The following is a 19,959-nucleotide window of genomic DNA, read 5'->3' as shown; positions in this document are numbered from 1 at the left end:
AATGTAATTTTCATCTTTGTATTCTTATTAATTTTAGCTGCACTTTAGGGACTCATCACATTGTACTATTTTTCCTTAGTCAAGGTTTTGCCTTCTGGAGTTTTCTTTGTCATGGTTTTAATGAGGCAACATATGCGCGTCCAACACCGTCTCAAATATCTTATTTTAGAGATTTCGGTGGCTTAAGTATTTACTTGTTAGTGTTTGTATTTTCTTTTTCATGTAAGAACCTGTATGTTTTAGTTCTTGGAAAACTGAAAGGGGCAACCATTAGGGGTATATCTCTTTCTAGAGCGAACCTTGATGAATTTGCCAATTTCAGCTAGTTGTTTTTAATTTAAACCTTATTCACACAAAAAAAAGAAGATAATTAGCTATCCATGGCGTACATAAGAGTGCTAAAAGGTGAACATCGGGCGTAAAATAAGACACAAGTCTTTAAGGTTCAAGGATTTTTCCTCTTGTTAGGTCGAAGGTTCGATTCTCAGCGTAGTATTCAGATTCAATTTTTTTTTTGCAGGTATTTTTTTGTAGGAATTACCAATATGTACTATTATAGTGGTCTTAGTTAGTGGCAGGTCCACCCATTAAGAGTCCAATAACCGGAGGTCCATGATAAAAAGAAAAAAGAAAATGAACCCATTTTCTTATCACCTAGCCCTATACACGTGCGGGATCAGGTATGTATTCATCGATTCACCAATTCTTCTTTACATGCAGTTCATTTTTAGTTCATGATTACGCAGTATGTATATGTCTCGTACTGATAAAAACTTCTTCAGATTCTGTTTTATTCAGAGTTTTGCCACTTTTTTTTAGATTCGATCCATGAGTACGTATGTCTAATACTGAAATATGTGCTTTGATTATGTTATATTCATGGATTCATCAATTCTTCTTTACATGCAGTTGATTTTTATTTCATGAATACGTGGTAAGTATATGGCCTACTGATAAAAAATTCTTCTGATTCTGTTTTATTCAGAGTTTTGCCACTTTTTTTGGGTTCGATCCGTGAGTATGTATGTGTAATATTGAAATGTGTACTGTATTTTCATTTTTTACTTCATTGTCATGCATTTTTAGTGTGTTTCATGGAGTGCGTAATGAATGTACTGTATTTTCATATATTTTTTTTAATGTATTATGATGATGGAATGAACTGATACTAAATTGAGCAATAGTGAATGTCGACAGGTAAGGTGATTACAAAGGAAGTTGTTAGATTCTTGATTTAATTGGGAGACATATGGAGTACCATCAATTGGTGGATGGGAACCATTTAGTTTGATAATTATAGTTTATATTACAGAGTATATGACTTACCATCCTACACTACAATATGAATGTCATCTTATCGTTTTTATTTGCTTTAGTAGCTGAAATTTACCTGCAATAATGCTCTGGTGTTGGTTGTTGTCCATGAAACATCATTGATGCTGCTAAACAGTTAAATCGGGATTTGGAAAGAGCAATTTAATTGTTCTGGGCACTATAGCAGGTTCACTTGTGAAAATCATGGGGGGAGGCCTTGCATACCTGGAGTTAAAAGTGAATGAAAGTGTTTTCAGTCAGTTTTTTCCTTAAGTGCTGCTATTATGCACTCACATTCTCAGTATGTATCAGATGTACTGATTGTTTGGTTGTAGGTGAAGTACTTGAAAATCAGTATGTAAGAAACCAACATGCCTTGGTTTTTGCTCAAGCTTATGTAATTTTTTTTATTTATTTCTTTCTTTGCAGCCATTGCTAATTTTGAAGTTTTCACTGTACACTTTTTTTTGTACTAGTACAACCAATTTACATTGTATTTTTGTAGTACAATCAATATTTACTCTATTTTTTTGCAGTACAACCAATATATACTGAAATTAAACTTTTTTGTAGTACAATCAATATATGCTCTATTCTTTTGGAGTAAAACAAATATATACTGAATTTAAACTAGTGAAGGTAATATATACTTAAAGTAATTAAAGCAGTGCAGCAGATATACACTGAAATTTATCACATACATACATTGAGTGAGCATTACAAAACGAGCACCAAAAAGTTAAAAGAATAAAACAATATGTGCATAAAAAATGCTCAGATGTCAACTAATTTGAGTTTTAACTGTGTTCTTTTAGTACAACCAATATACATTGTAGTATTTTTTTTATTTATCTTTACAATAGAACTAATATACACTTCTAGCATTGAGCACCTTTACTTCCATAAGATTCTAGCTTTACTTCAGTAAGTGTCCAGTGCTTGAAGGGAAGTCCGCAAATAAAGATGCTCCATCTATCTTTTGTAATTGCGCATCACTGAAACACAATCATATATGGAAGCATAAAAATGTTACTTAAACACAATCATATATGGAAGCATAAACACATTCATCGGTATTGGTCTTATGTACTACATACCCAAGATCATTATCTTGTAAACCAACAAAATGATTTTAGAGTACAAAAGAACTGTTATACCTCAGTATAGCATATATGTACTGGTATGCAGTGAAAAAAAACTCATGTCGCTTATGATTGTTATTTCAACAGTTTTTGAGTTATGTACTGGCAAATCTATGTGCAAGAAACACAAACAATCTTATATGGAAGCATAACCAATGCATGTTACATAATGAGTATTGGCCTTATGTACTACATACTCATATGCCTAAAACACCCAAAATCACATGTGAAAGCATAATAATTGAAAAAGCGGGGGTCTAACAACCACACCCAATATTTCGATTAGCAATCTGTATGGACTAACTCCAATATACTTTTAAGAGAATCAACTAGACTGTCAGACTCAATCTTAATAAAAGTATATCAAAGATTTATATCTCTCTTTCTCGATTCAATACTTACTCAAGCAAATAGGAATCTGCGAGTCTAATTGAATACAAGAGAAATCACTTGAACGACACCAAAGACCAATGTTCAAGGATCAATCAATTTCAACAACCAAAGGTTGGATTTCCCAATTGATCGATTCAAAGCACAACCTGTGATATTTCAATTATATAACAAAATATAATGCGGAAAAGAAATAACACAGACACCAGAAGTTTTGTTAATGAGAAAACCGCAAATGCAGAAAAACCCCGGGACCTAGTCCAGATTGAACACCAGACTGTATTAAGCCGCTACAAACACTAGCCTACTACAAACTAACTTCGGTCTGGACTGTAGTTGAAACCCAATCAATCTCACACTGATCCAAGGTACAGTTGCACTCCTTACATCTCTGATCCCAGCAGGATACTACGCACTTGATTCCCTTAGCTGATCTCACCCACAACTAAGAGTTGCTACGACCCAAAGTCGAAGACTTTAATAAACAAATATGTATCACACAGAAAAGTCTACGGTAATAGATAAATCTGTCTCCCACAGAAATACCTACGAGTTTTTGTTCCGTCTTTTGATAAATCAAGGTGAACGGGAACCAATTGATAACCCGGACTTATATTCCCGAAGAACAGCCTAGTATTATCAATCACCTCACAATAAACTTAATCGACTAGCGAAACAAGTTATTGTGGAATCACAAACGATGAGACGAAGTTTGTTTGTGATTACTTTTCTATCTTTCCTATCGTAGAAATCAATCTCAAGCCAATCTTACGATTGTACTTAGTACGATAGAAACATCAAGATCAGATCACACAACTACAAGAAAAGTAGTATCGGTCTGGCTTCACAATCCGAATGAAGTCTTCAAGCCGTTAACCTACAGGGTCTCGGTAGAAACCTAAGGTTAAAGGAGAATCAACTCTAGCTAGTACAACTAGTATCACACATGAGGTGCGGGGATTAGGTTTCCCAGTTGCTAGAGTTTCCCCTTATATAGTCTTTCAAATCAGGGTTTGCAATCAATGTTAGCTTAGTAACAAAGCATTCAATATTCACCGTTAGATGAAAACCTTATTAGATTCAAGCTAATATCTTTCAACCGTTAGATCGAAACTTAGCTTGCTACACACAAATGAAATGCACGTTTATCTAGGTTCGTGTAACTGTACCCAAACATGTACATCTAGTTGGTTCAACAGTAGTTAACCAAATGGTTAGCCATATGAGCACTTTCATATCAACCATATTCTTCTTTACCATAACTAGTTCAAATGACTCAAATGAACTAGTTAGAGAGTTGTTCAATTGCTTAGATCTTTATAATAGACACAATTGAAACAAAAATGATTTGATTCACTCAAATCAATTCATGAACTTTATAGCCACGGTTTGCAAACTTGCATTCCTTAGTTTATATAAGTTTAAGTTCACGAATAATCGTTTTTAGAAAATAACCAACTTAAGTACGCGGACTGGTACGCGGACTTAAGTACCCGGAATAAGTTTGTTTTCAGTTCACAAACTCCAGCAGAAATTCTCGGGATGAGAACTTCCGACAGTACGCGGACTCTAGTTCCGGTTTTCCTTAGCAGCAAAGTACGCATACTTTGGTTCAAGGAATAAGAACTTAAACATGTATGGGTTACCACATAATGCTTATATCCAACCATGGTTATATAATCTAAACTCTCATTTCAATCATTGAAACATTCTTAGAGGACGTTATATAGTTGTTGTTCGCACACTATTTTTCGTCAAAGAAATTTTCAAGTAATTGAAACTTAATATGCCTTTCGTCACTAGTAAAGATGAACTTGGCCAAAGCGAAAGCTTACCAACACATATTTCGAGAAATAGATAAGCGAGATAAACTCGGATCGAAATAGCAAATGTGTATAATCAAAGTCTATATAGAAAAATGACTTTTGTCTCAAGATGGGAGATAGATTAGATAGACTTTTGAGTGATAGATAAGTTCAAGTCTCCACATACCTTTTAGTCGATGAAGTTCCACCAGTTCCTTGAGTAGTTCTTCGTCTTTGTATGATGATCGCCATGGAGTCTTAAGCTCAACTATACTTTCTATCCTAGTCAGAGACTTAGCTATAAGTAGACTGGAAATCAAGACTTAAAGTTTTGATCACTAACATTGACAAACATGCTTGAGATAGCATCGCATGCGAGTTCGACTGAGCAGTGCTCTAACAATAATGGTTACTATTCAGTATGTGAGTTATGTACTTGATGTTCATAGTTCCTAAATCCAATGAAAGCATAAAAAAACCTATTTCATAAGTACTAGAGATATGTAATGGTGGATCATTATCTCATCAACCAAAAATAAACAACATAGTGATTTTTTGTCTACATAAACAACATAATGATTCTTTACCTCAATATTATATATATGTACTGGTGGATCTATGTGTCGGAAACCAATAAAAACACACCGCATGTCACTTTTGATTGTTATTCAACAGTTTTTGAGTTATGTACTCGCAAATCTATGTGCCAGAAACAGAAACTACAAACCGCATGTCACTTATGATGATTTTCATCAGTTTTTGAGTTATGTACTGGTGATTTGAACAGTCAAAAAAACCATCTTATACGTAGTGATGTATCATATTGGTTAAAATAAACTAGGTTTTTTCATTACAATATATATGTACTACTGATTCATACATTTTTCTGCTATTGATTTCAGTACTTCTTTTTTTTGTTTTTTGCTCGCTGATTTGGTTTTTGGTGTTGATGATTCTTCATTATCATCTTCTTTTTATATGGGAGCAGTACTATCTTCGTAGATCTAGAAAAAAATCTTGATTCAATTTGGAAAATCGAAATCTAGGATTGGATTTTTGAGTATTGGTTTCTCTTAGATCGAAATCTACGTTTTTGGTTGTGATTCTCTGATTGAATCACAAGAATTTCTCTTAGAACAGAGAAGAGAAAGGAAAAACGAAGAGAGAGGAAGAACACAGAGATTGAGTTTTTTTATGAGAGAGAAGAATATCGAATGATATTAAAGGCGTGTAAGTACACACGTTTTTGGGAGCGATGGATATTTCGGTCACTTCCATGTTTTAATTAATTTTGGACCTCCAGATAAAAGAAAATTCCGGTTGGACCCTTTTATAACTATGTATATGGGCTTTGGACCAAATAGCAAATTTCTCTTCTTTTTTTTTCAGGTCAAAGGCTCGGCTCTCAGCTTAGTAATCAGTTGCAAAAGAGCTTATGCAGCATACACCAAGCGTCTCCTTAATAGTGGTGCAGTTTCCAATTTTCCAAACAAAACTAACAACTTTTTTCTTGTATTAGTTTTAGAAACTGCGTAGAAATAATAAGTCTGTTGAGGCTTCTGTTGCTCGAAAAAAGGGAATGTCAACAATCTGAGTTGTTCAGATATGCTAGGGCTAGGAAAGTCTACTGTCTTGCTTGAATTTCAATTTTGTTTATAAAGTGAAAACGTCTCCGCTCTGTTCTTTTTATTTTCTTCTTCCATACAGATTTTCTCAATCTCATAACTTCAACTGAAACATTATCTCTTTGTATGCAGTACAGATAGATGAGAATGCTAGATCATTTCAACCAGTACACATCAAACTTTATACAACGGAGGGACGAATCTATACATAAGCAGCAATAATTTGACACGTACAGGCCTCCGACCCCGAAAGTTTCTTATGGTATCGGAATCGAGCATGAATGGGACATCCACAATTGTCACATTCTGTTCTTCATGTTGTTTTGTCATCTGTTGCTAGGAGTACTTTGGCTGCATCATAAGTCAGAGAACCCGGCATTTGAGGATGCAACACATCTTGCTTCAACAGCTAAGGCTTTAGTGACACCTCTACAAGGGTCAGACCCAAATGCAGAATTTGAAACACTGATGGTGCAGCTATTTTTTCCTCGGCATGCCTGTAAAACATGAGTTTCATATATAAATACATAACGCATGGGACACGCGGACCAAGTAGGATATTTGAAATTTAACTCAATTAGTCGTTTGAAATCGCTTGTTACTATTCAAGTAGGTTTTCAGGCTATAAACTGAATTTGATCTGAAAAATTAAGAGCATATAAAGGCAGAGCTGAAAATGTAGGAATGCATCTTTAAAAACATAGTAAACCAATGCCTACCTCAGAAACCACGGCAAAAGAGTTATGTGCATGGCAATGCCCTTGAGAGAACTTTTGGCAGCTACCGTGTGGAGTCCCATAACTAGCAATTGTTATATCAGAGATGATGTGGTTATTATCAACTTCAAATGCATTTCTGGTGCCTTGCGATGGATAGATCTTTTTCCTTGAGGATGTGACCAAGTACTAAGAGGTGGATGATGAGACTCTGACACTTGACCACAGAGAGTTGTTGTACGATGCAACTTGATTGATATTTCAAGAGGATTTCCTCCTGTTTCCTCAAACAAAACAAGCAAATTGCCTGATGTCTTTAGCCAAGACCTTGGGATATGGTACCTGGAAGTCACCACAATTAGTATTCAGAATGGTGCTTAATGACCTTACTCGACGAGAGTTGTATCCAAGTACTACAGGATCCAAATGCATATGCACATGGTGCTAAATGACCTCAAAGGACTCCGGTTGACGGTATTAATTACGAAAAATAACTCTCTGTTGCTTTCTTAAAATGTGTGGAAATAGTGAATGTACCTCTCTTTGAAGGACTGAAAGTACTATTCTAAAAAATTGATCTACGCTATATCTAGTTAGCGGCGGAAAACCCATAAAACACTGAAACAGTATTTGTGCATCTAAGATCTAATCTAAGTATAAATTTTACACAGTATAGGATATTCTCATACTATACCAGCTTTGAGTAGGTTTTCCACAGTTTGTTGCACATCTGTCATGATCATAGGCCCCACGATAATCGCATGTTTCCTGACATCCCCTTTCTGGGGCCACTAAAGACCAGTATCTCTCGATGTTATGGCCATTAACCCATGCCTGCCCCTTTCCCATGCATCCTAGATTGACTGCTACCGGTTCGGTTCCACTGGGGGTATCGAAGTATGTCTGCTCATCAAAACAATACAGACAAAAGGAGAGGAAAGTTAAAATAGAGTTCTATTGTTGTAAGTGATTGAGAGTCCTTGCCATGATTTTGTGTAAGCTTAAACATGTTCAGAGTAAACAAAGATGAACAAGACAGTGTTCGGAAATTTTGGCATCCGTAGATGACATTTGAATTATTATAAATATGGATTCTAAAAGTAGATTTTGAGCGATCACTGTCCATCATATTTGGTTTCACTGAAATAGTTACACTCTACAAAATATCTTCTGTCGGACAATCATTTGTTTTGCTAGAGAAGGATATTGAAAATATTACAGTAGAATTCAACTATTCAAGTAAAAGGAACCTAAACTAACTTGTTAGTAACCTGAACTCTGGAAGTCAGACTCTAGGAGACGGATAAGGTACCGCAACAGACATCATCATGCAACATTGTAGGATCTTGTTGACTCTAGAAAAGGGAATGAAAGTCCAAACCAAAGAGAAAACTCTAGATTCACACTCAAGATACTCAAAACAATATCGATAGCTTGAAGTAAAACCACTTTAAAAGTTCTAGCTTCTATTTATACACTTCTACCCAGTGAGTGGATTAGTACCATGAATAATTAAGGAATTGACATTGTCCTAAACAAGTTATAGGTGTAATCTTCACCCTCCTTACCTGTACGGTAAGGCGAAGCACTTGAGTCTTATGAGTTCACTATAGCAAGCTTTAATGCAACACCTACCTTTTCATGATATGAGAGTCAGCAGCATTACTATTTAACAATCCATGGCCAATTGGATTTGAATGGAAGCCTTCGAGAACAGTCCTCTACTCTCTATCAGCAAATTAAGAATAGCATAGAAAACCAATTCCCGATCAATAATCCTTCATAAATCAAGGGAACTTTATGCACCAAGAAGTACAATGGTAACCTCAGTCCTCAGAGATCCTAAATTTACACTATCACCTACTAGATTAACTAGCAAAGACAACAACTCATTCTATTCAGTACGGGTTTTTGAACGTGAACGTTGATCATGAGAACCTTCCTAAAAACATATATGACTCACCTTGTACCAGGTAAACACTGATGGAGCTGCATTGGGAGACAAATCAAGCCAATCTGCCATTTCAAGTCTGTCTGGATCATAAAACTTCATGAACTCTCCTTTCAAACCAACCTATATAACCAGAAAAGGAAAAGGAAAAACTCAGTATTTACAAATATTTGCATGTACCCTAGCGAAAAAAGGGGAGTAATGTGGATCCCTATTTAAATTCAGTTTTGTTACAGTTAAGGCTAAGAATCTCGAGATATCAAGCTATCATCTTACCAATTTTATCTATGCGAAAGAAAAATAAGAAAAAATTATAGAACTGTAGACACGTAGAGTAAGGGTTTGTATTGGCAACTAAACCAAAAACCTTATATCAATGATCAGTTGAGTTTTCTTTATTAAACGATGACCGCATATATTAGTAGATACCTGATAAGTCCATAATAACTTTGAGAGGTCAATTTCTCCACTCTTCAAACCAGTTAGCTTAATTTTTCCTTTAAATCCTGCCCCATCCTTCTCCATAAAAGCAGCATAATTCTGCAGCGCAAAATGTAAGGATGTTCAAAAGAACAATCGATACACTACTCTCTATTTCAAAGCTGATGTTCAATATATATTACCTGCAAGCCCACAGTTTCGGATAATATTGCTATCTCATTGGATCCTTTCACCAAATGCACTGGCTGTGCCACCCCAACCCATTTTCCAACTTTACTGCCTTCACATTTCCCATTAATGTTAGCACACAAAAAGGGCACATTTTAGCATCAAGTGTGAGAAAGAGATGCATGCACTAATGTTAACGGATGCTTATAAGTATATAAAGTAAAATCAGCAGCAAGTTCCCAATTGTAAAGTTTTAATTAGCTATTTCCACAAATAAGCTACCTGATAAGTGATAAAAAGAAGAAATCAAGAAACAATTAGGTATGTACATGCGTGGTTACACATATTACTAAAGCGTTTGGGGATCACATACTGATACACTAGGATAAAATCTTATTTACATCAAAAAATTATGCTATCTCCTCAACTAATCAGCTATTAGATTATCATCATATCATGACACGAGCTTCAATGGAACTGCACAAAAGGTCTAACAATATAGTGTTCGCATACTCGGATATGTCAAGAACTTAAACTAAAAGTAACAAGACCGGCCAGGACGCCTTTTAAGGCTCACCGAAACTTTGATCACATGATTAAGCAAGTGGACTTTGACATTTCATGCTTTTCTGAATCCAGCACAGAAATGCAGACCAACTCTTTTTTGGCAGGATGGTTTTCATCCCCATCCACATCCACCGCGTGAATAAACATAACTACAAAATAATGATTCAGGACCGTCAAAATTAGTCACATACCAGCAAGTTGGCCATTTACAAAAATGCGAGCCACGTCACGCATCTTATCAATAAAAAGAACTGGCGTAGGACTTGCCTCCAGATATGCCATATCCTCCTCCGAAATATGTACTCTAAACACAAAATGCAGAACCTAGATTAGTAACTACTTAAGCGAAGTAGCACAGATATATAATAAACTCACAAATAAGATTAAGATGATAACAATACATGCGGTTAACCCAAGAACTCGTGAATAAGAAATTACTGAAAACATGGTGGACATAGATACTTAAGCGCATTTATTTACATAGCGAGACAGGCAAGTTAAATGGGCAGATCAAGTGACAAGTTAAATGGGAGTCGATAATATGATTCTTCTTATATAACCTTCTCCCCCAACTATACCTAGGGGGGCTTTTTCTACACTTACATATTACATACCGTTCCAATAAACATTTCACACCCTGGATTTTACAAAACCAACATTGGAGAGGTATAATTGGAACCCCTGGAGAATGTAGCAGGGGACTTTTAACCCATCTTATAGCGGCAGCAGAAGCAACAATGGATGTTTGGTATTCTGCTACGTATATAATTGGCTAAATTTGGGTCGGCAGTATGCGATCAATTCTTTCACTAAGATAAAACTATAGAAATACAACCTTCATTGGAATAGATTAAGTTACGATCACCTTTCCTTGCTAGTTGAAGAATTTCAGTTGAATAAACTTTTATCAGAGGTTACTTACACTAGACACGCTTTGGTTAACTAGCTTCAAGACATTCAAGTAACAAAGGGAGCAGCGTTCGTACAGTTCGTAAAGATACTCTTACTTAGTAACATAGATGTGGAGTGTTTTTTGGTATATTCAGGTTCTACGATGAAACAAAGCCAGATTTAAAATCTAAATAGTAAATACCTGGTGATATACCAAAGATAATCAGAGGTGTCCTTTGTCACATTTAAGTGCTCCAGTATACCTTGTACAGTGAAATTGTTCACACCCCATGCACCAATTGGTTCATTCAGAGTCATCCAGGACTTCGAAAGATATGAAACTTCTTTGTGAAGCAACAGGTGTGCAGTTCCTGTCGTATTTGAAAAATATGGTAAACCAGAGTCTGGGGTTTTCAAGGAGATCTGAGCTCCAACCTGGTAATAAATGTGAGAGCAAAGTAAAGCTCATGTATAACATCCATAGAAGATGGTGCATAGCTCAGAACTGAATATATGCATGCTAGTGATGCCGAAAACAAAAAGAAACGGTATCAGAATCTCAGACAGCAAGATATCCCATAACAATCAATCATTTATATCCCAGGTTATCCCATTAAGAGTTTTCTCGTTCTGCCTGTTTACCAGACCCCGCCACATTAAAGCTAAACTAATAGAGAAAAATTATAGAGACACCAACAACACCTTAAATTTCAATGGTAGCTCATAAATGTGCAGTAGAAAACAAGCGACCGAGAAGGAAAGGACCTACCTTGGCTGTGTTGAAAGCCACGTTCTTACAATCTGGTAATATGCTCACCGACCATGCTGGTAAAGTATATACTCTACCGCGGAATGTAACGGTAGCGTCATTATGATCATCAATATTTGCGAGAAATGCTGCACAAATGATCTCATTTCCTGACTGTCTGGAATTCAGATGCTCAGTTCGAACTACTTTATTATAAATATGTGCCTGAAAAAAGTCAAAACAACAAACGCTGAACCAAAAGAAGAAGTATATATAATAAGCTAAAAACTTAAGAAATGAAATCAATTTTGTGAAGTTTCCAAATATATTACAGAACATTCTGAAACAATTTGGCAGCATTAAGAATCTGGTTTGATTCTGAAGACATAAAAACAAATCAGATGAAGAAAATGAAACGTCATCTTAATATTGGCTAGTCAGTATCTGAAGGGGGTAATATTGTGCATATGTACAAAAAGGATTAAAATTCAATAAAGGTCTAAAAGTAGAAGCAAACCTCCTGCTTTGGCCCCAATTTTAAGTACTTAGGTGAGGTATCTACGGCCACTAGAGCAGGTTCACAAAGCTTTATAGCTGCATGAAGATCCTTCAAATGGCCCCATTTTGGTTGACTCAGAAGGCCTAAAAGAAGAAATACATCACATAAGCAAACCAGTAACCGAATCTTCACTTTGTTATTTTAAGCAGAAAAGTTTCATTTACCATATTCATCAATTGGAGCATCATAATCATAACTAGTTATGATAAACGGACCACCGCTTGTCCGGCCAAAGTTTGTTCCACCAAAGTACTGCAATCATCAAAAGGAGTGAATTGGTAGGTAAATGTGCATCTGTTCATGCTACTATTAAAAACTCATTTTCTAGTTACTTCAAAAGACTTATTGGTTGCTTAAAATAGTTTGTTATCTAATTTATCTTTATAGAGGATAAAACCATAATCCTTTTGCTGTATGCAAATTCAATTAACATATTGCAAGGAAAAGGTTTAATTTGGTCGTAATTTTGAGATACTCACAAGCCAAAATGATATATTGCAAAATATTACATAAAAGCAATTATGTGCTATGCCGTAAATAAGGAACTAGGTACGGTCGTTTTTAATAAAAATAATTGACAGTGGCAAACAAAATTAGGATACTCATATAACGCTTTTTTACGTTTCTAATTTTACGTTTGGACAATATAGCTTATTCAGCTCATTAATTAGATGATTGAAGCCTTATTGAAATAGTAGAGATAATACAGGTATACCATATAATAGTTGTGAAAGCTTCCTCCCCGTTGGAAAAACCGAGCGACAGCAAATGCATTGTCTTCAACTGGCCTATGAGGTATTGTCTCACCCCAAGTTGTATACCTGAACATGATGAAAGTTAGAGATAAAGGTAATTTGGTGAAACTTGTGGAATATACATGAGCGAAAAATCGCCGGAAAAAAAAAACAGAAAGAGAAGTTTACGGCATCATTAGGGACATGATCTTACCACTAAAGATTATGTGGAGAACGACAATAAACATCAGTAAGCAGATCATGTTCCACTTAGAAGGATGAGTGATTAAGTGCTCATCGAATATTTCAATTAAGGGATCTACCTTATAAGAAATATAGATGATAATTCATTTGACTCACATCTATAACAAGAAATACGAAGTGGAGGCAGCTTTTATTCGTTGCATTCAAGATTAAAGCCTCTCAGACTCTATACATTATTTTAGTTAAGGATGTGTATTTCGGACAAAAACTTCATAGTTAGGCAGGACCACATCTGTTTCAAGAAAGAAAAAAGTGTATTCAACAGAACCAGCTATATCGAGAATTATTTTTTAAGATTTTTAGTTGTCTCAAGTCCAGGCAAACTAGAAGGAGCTAATCATCCAAAATTGCTATTCAGACGGAAACTAGAAGATACATGCCAGGCACATGGTATTTATACCATTCTTGAAGTTATTGGTAATACAGTGATTTTGATACTTAAAGTACAACTTGCTGAAATCATCTCTAAAAGGAGGCTACAAACTCACTGCAAAACTACACCTGGAAACAGCACTGTAGTGATTACTTTAACTAATAGATGCCTCAAACATCTTCCGTTCCAATGAATTAAGAACAAAGTGAAAAGGAAAAAAAAGCTAACAGCAAGAGTAAAGTTAACCAAATACGGAATCAACCAGCATACCATCCATTCCAATCCTCTGTCCAAAATGCTGGTTTCTTGTAAGAATTTGGCCGGAAACCATCACAGTAAAATCCATTGCAGGTGTCTATCTGCCGATGAAAAAAATACAAATAACTATCCCAACACTGAAGGGGAAAAAAACACGTATTTCGACAAAAACAACCCGTTCTAGCATAAAAGCATAAGAAAACAGATGGCATCACCAAAGCCAAACACACGTTTCAGCTTTGCAAGATAAGGACTTACAATATTTTCCGGAGCATCAGTCTGTCTACACATAACCCACGGTACGCCAGCACCAAGTCCCAAAGCCATTCTGGCAGCCCATTTGACATAATCCTTCCCCTTCTGACCATATTGGCTTTCAAAGTTCCCATACTCATTTTCGACCTGTTAAACTGTTTCACATTATTCTCATGTAAAATCAAGTAAAAGTATAAACTAAACTAGATAGACATGCGATGTTCAAAAAAATCATCAAATTATCCATTAAACTACTAATATAACTACTGAAGGTGACATAACGATAACAAACCATCAAAATTGAATGAAGCAAAACAATATAATTCATGTTTAAATAACAGAAGTTCTGTTAAAACCTGCAACAATATGATGGGACCACCTTGCCAAGAAAAAAGCATCTCTTGTTTCATCAGATCCACCATCTTTTTAACGTATCTCTGCATCTCTTCCTGGAAAGAAGTGAAGTAAGGAATATTCCCCAATCAGAACCAACAGTGAAAGCAATAACCTTAATTGGGGCCACTTAGCATCATGCACTCAGTACACAGCATCTTGAAGGACAACAGGTGAAACCTAATAACTTGTGAAAAATAGCTTTCCTGTAGGGAAATACTTCTAAAAGAAAAACATTATTACACCCTTTGAATGTGTATGCAACGTAAATAGTAAGAGTGAGAAGTGTTAAACTGGTAATCCAGCGAATAGTTCCAATTAATCGCGTGTAACGTAGATGTGCAAGTAGGCACCACTTGCTACTAGCATGAAATACCTTGAATGGTTCATTGTCAGTTCGGAATTCAATACCGGGTACATCACGGAGCCACACTGGGAAACCCATGCAAGATTATCAGCAAAGTAAGAGAAAGACCTTGGAGAACTGTGCTGTAATAATAATTGTTCGAATCTTCAATTGAACTTAATACTTAACAACTTGCACAAATATAAACAAAGGCGAGTGTGGAATGGAAGACGGGAACATGGTTTGCGAGTGAACAGAGAGCGGAATAGAATAGAAAGAATTATCTGCTTTCTATGAATATAGAGAACTTTTAAGTCCTAAACACGAAGGCATTAACGTTCTATCATTTAAATCTCCCTAGTTAAATAAAGGGAACCTTTATTCTATGTACCAATCTCCATCAGAGCCTTTTGGGGTACCTTCAACACTCTATTTTCCCAAATCACGACATTCACCTCATATAGGTCAAACGGATACCACATACCAATGTCATTATGCTATGATCGTATCATTAAAAGAAAAACTAACAGTTTGCAAAAGTTCAAAGTGTAACTGAAAACCAAAGATAGAGAGAGAGGGGCGAGATACCCGAAATTCCATTCTGCACAGACATAAGGGCCTATACGGAGATGGAAATAAAGTCCTCTTGATCCAACTAGTTTTACAAACTTGACTATATCGTTTCTTCCCTCGAAATTATACTTGACAAAAGCAACAAAAATTAGAATCAGCATCTTAAAATAAAATATAAATGATACTGCCAAGGACATCCACATTTACCCTCATAAGTCCACATGTGAGACAACAAATGTCATACCTGACCTTTAACTGGCTCATGCAAATCCCAAAATGTGTAACTTTGGACAACATCTGCCCCACCTTCCTTGGCTTTATCAATTATATCAGGCCACATGTACATCATCCTACACAAATTAGTAGGAGACATTACCAAAGCAACTGAATGAAACAATAATGCATACGATACATTCTGTAAGTAGTTATAAAAACGAAAGACATGCACCCAATCCAGAAAAGTGATGCTTAATCAACACATTTACATATAATCCACAAAGGGTTTCCTTTTAAGAGAAGGTTTGCATCCAAAGAATGATCGATTCGCTGGAAGTTTAGAACAACAATCAATAAGCAGTGATGCTTATAAAGAGACATTTTATGGAAACCATCAAGAACCTGAACGCGCATTCCTTCACGTACGCTCACTTAAGCATTTTGACAGCAACAAATCCCGTAAAAAAGATATAATACAAATGCCCTCAAACAATACACTCATTAGAGAGATAGAGAGATTGGTATGACACCAAATACTAAAATAGTAAAAGAGATTGATCATGTGATTGTTAATGTCATTTAAACCTGATGAGGACAAGGACAACTGATGAGCCATAACTAACCAACTATGCTACCACCAATTCTCTTAATTTTTAATGGGGTCATAATAAATTTTGTTGGGTTCTTATTTTGAACTTATTTACATGTTGAGGAGATACTTAAAAATAGAAATTCCTTTCATCAAATTAAGAAAAACTAATTAATGCTTCCTATCTTTATTTGCACACTAATTTAGTAAAAACAATCCCTAATTATCTTGGTTCATCTTTAAATCCTACTAAAAACATGATTAGAACTAATCTTAAAATTGAATCAAGTAGTAAATTTTGCCAGATGAAGTTAAGGAAATATAGACCTCGGGAGTGGCACGAGGGTAATGAATTCCAGCAGAGATAAGCATTCGTCGTTTTCCATCGATAATCAAAGCTCTGTGATCATAACTCACATTGAAAGGTTTAATGAATAACTCTGCAGATACTGCTGCTGTGAGTTGAAGAACAAGATTCAATACAAGAACACACACTATTGAATACTCAAACCACCGTAATCGAATTCCAACCATTTTTCAGAGCCCGAAGTTTTTAGTTTACCATCGGAAAAACTGAAACCAGGAGGAGTTAGATGAGTAGGAAGGAAGTTCAGTTGAGTTGGGGAGGCGGGCAGCGGGCTGATGTCTCAATTGAGGGGCCCTTTTAGTAGGTGGATAAAATATTAGTTAGGCATCAAAACCCACATATTCGGATAATGCCGCGTGTGGATAGATACAAGTAAAAATCTCGCGTAATTTTAGCCGTACAGTAGTATTTCCGAGAGTAAAAAATACTATTGTGGGGTAAAAATTACTCCCTCCGTTACTTTTTAATAGGTCAGTTTTTATAAATAAATATTTCAAAAAAATATTACAGTTTCCTAATTGGGAAAGTCAAATGTTACTTTAATTTTCTGGGACCACTTTTCTTTTAACTTCTTTTGATGAAAGTGTTATGTGGACCATTTCACTTATTTCTTTGGCTGACAAGTGTCATGGGGACTATTTCACTTCACTTCTTTTATTGACAAGTGTCTAGAGGACCACTTTCAATAATTAGTTCTCTTAATTTCCTTGATTTTCTCAAAAAAAAAAAAAAATGGCCTATTAAAAAGTAACGAAGGGAGTAGATTTTTTTTTTTTCTAATCACTCGAGTTTCGGGCGATCTTTATTTCTATCTCTCGTAAAAACAAGTAGGAGATTTTTCACAAAATTGGTTTAAAAGACCAAAATCAACAATTCCTGGGTGAAATGGACAGTTGGATTTTAATACTGTTTAAATGGACAAAAATGTAAAAATAGGCAGGATGTAACCAGTTCCATCGTGCCCATTTTTCAAATATTTTTTCTTATTTTTAATTTACAAGGATGTATCCAGTTTCATCCTTGCTATTTTTTAAATTTAAGCTAGGATGAATCCAGTTTCATCCTTGTTATTTTTTTTGGCCATTTCATCCAAACTATTTTTTACTCGTCCATTTGAACCGTGATTTAAAAATATTTGGACAAATGACCAATTTCCGGAAATTTTTCGAGTTTTACAGTGCATTTGGATACTAAAAGCAATAGTACTTCTCTGGAAACAGACTTGCTAAACCCACTTCAAATCCAATGTATAGTTACTCAAAATTTTCAATCTTTCGACCATCACCATAGAACCATCTTCCTGAAACCTCAAAACAACAACAAAATTAATTCGTGAATCAAATTACGATGCCCCTGAAATCAGTACAACAAATTCCTTCTCCGCCTTAATCTCTAAATGATGTTAATGCTTCCTGATTCCATTTTTTCAGTGATTTCAATTGAGTATGAATTGACAAAATTAGGGTTTGATTTGGTAAAATTTAATTCGTTTTTTTCTTGATTTGTTTTTGGGTCTTCCCATTGGATTTCTAAAGTCTCGGAAATGAGACCGAGAAGGGAAAGATGAATAATTAAATGGAAAGAGAGGAAAGTAATATGAAAAGAAGATGAAGGTTGCGGTGGTGGTTTCAATGGCATTAAGAAGGTAGCAGATGATAGTGGTGGCGACGACGTTTGGAAAATGAAGACAAGGTGAAGGAATTAGGGTTAATATGGAACGGTTACTATGTAATTATTATTAGAGTGAAGGGTATAATTGTAATCCTATTTAGTAATTTAATTTAAACAAAACTTTTTAATAATTTTCGAACAGAAGTCAAGATTTAGCGGAGTCATCTCGAGCCAACGTCAAGTCAAGATTTAGCGGAGTCATCTCGAGCCAACGTCAAGTCCAAGTACCAAACACCAACATGAACAAATGTTAGACCAAACTCAAAAGTTGGACAACACCTGAGTACCAAACACAAATTAACCCCAAAAAATAACTCCTAATTATGTCTGTTGGAATATAGAGAACTTTTATAAAAGTTCAAAACTCGGTATTTGCTTATTTTTAGGAAAAGGGGATAAATTAAAAGAAAAAAATAGTAATTACAGTGGTATTTACATAAAGGTCAAGAGACCACCCAACTAAGAACCAAAAAAACTTCAATTGCATAAAAATAATGTCTTCCAAGTGGTATAAGATTTCGTTCATTATAAAGTTTTTGAAAATGTTTGTATTAGAGCTCCAAAGGCAGATATTCAACTTGACTGCATGCACCAGATCATCCATATCCTTCGTCCTGCCACCATGAACTCTTCTATTTCTCTCTAGCCATAACTCCCAAAAAACTACAACAGGAAGAAGATATCGAATCATCTTTCCTCTTTTAGAAACCCTCCAGCTCAATAACACATTATGCAACTCATTAGGCATCGCCCAGAAAAAATGCACAGAAGCTATGAAAACAGACCATGTATACAGATGTAGGACATCTTCCTATAACGTGTCAACAATTATAGTTGATCCCTTTTTCGTTTGTATCAACAATGATTGTTGATCCCTTACGTATGTTTTAGTTTACTTGCTCTGCAAGTCCTTTACTTTTCTAGTTTAGGTAAAATTCCCTTTTCTTTCTTTTAGTCGGTTCTTCTAGAACCTATATAAAGGCTATGCCTTCTTGTTCAGATTTTATCAATCTTTTAATTAATCAATTATCAATATTATTATTATCTTTATCAAACCCTAAAGTCTTGATCCTAGAATCAGATTTTATTAAGTTTCTAACGGAACTTAAACTCTCTTCTCATCCCCATCAACTAGTTTGCTTTCACCCCTATCAATCCTGGTCTGTACTACATTAGTTGGTATCAGATACAGAGTTTTTAGATTCTTATCTAGAAACAGATCCATAAACCCGCTTCCGCAAACTCAAACCCTATCATATAAAAAAAAAATGTTTTCTTATTCTTACGTGTTTGATCATGGGGGTAACATTTTTAGAAACTATCGTGAACCTTAGAGTAGACTTGAAACTTAATATTGCAGACTTGAAAGATAAATTACAGGAGATTCATTGTAGGCCTTCTCCGTTCTTCAAAGATAGCATAAAAGAACTTCTTATTGGCATAGAAGTGAAACAACAAGTTTTGAAGAGTCTTGACGAATTTCTGATTGCTAAAAAACGTGAAGAGTTTAGGATTGCTTTGGATGACTCTACACGTGAATATCCAATTATGTGGGCCCAACTTTCCGGTAAAGCAATTCCAGAGAAATCATCGTTTTCTAATG

General features: G+C 35.3%; 1 pseudogene; it reads right to left on the bottom strand.

Annotated features, from left to right (window-relative positions):
* Positions 1-6,283: 6,283 nt before the first annotated feature.
* LOC113296738 lies at positions 6,284-16,937 on the bottom strand (annotated as a pseudogene).
* Positions 16,938-19,959: the final 3,022 nt, after the last annotated feature.

This window comes from Papaver somniferum, chromosome 7 (assembly GCF_003573695.1).
Source record: "Papaver somniferum cultivar HN1 chromosome 7, ASM357369v1, whole genome shotgun sequence".
Taxonomy (NCBI): domain Eukaryota; kingdom Viridiplantae; phylum Streptophyta; class Magnoliopsida; order Ranunculales; family Papaveraceae; genus Papaver; species Papaver somniferum.
Note: the sequence above shows the minus strand (reverse complement) of the source record. Positions and strands in the feature narration are given on the sequence as shown.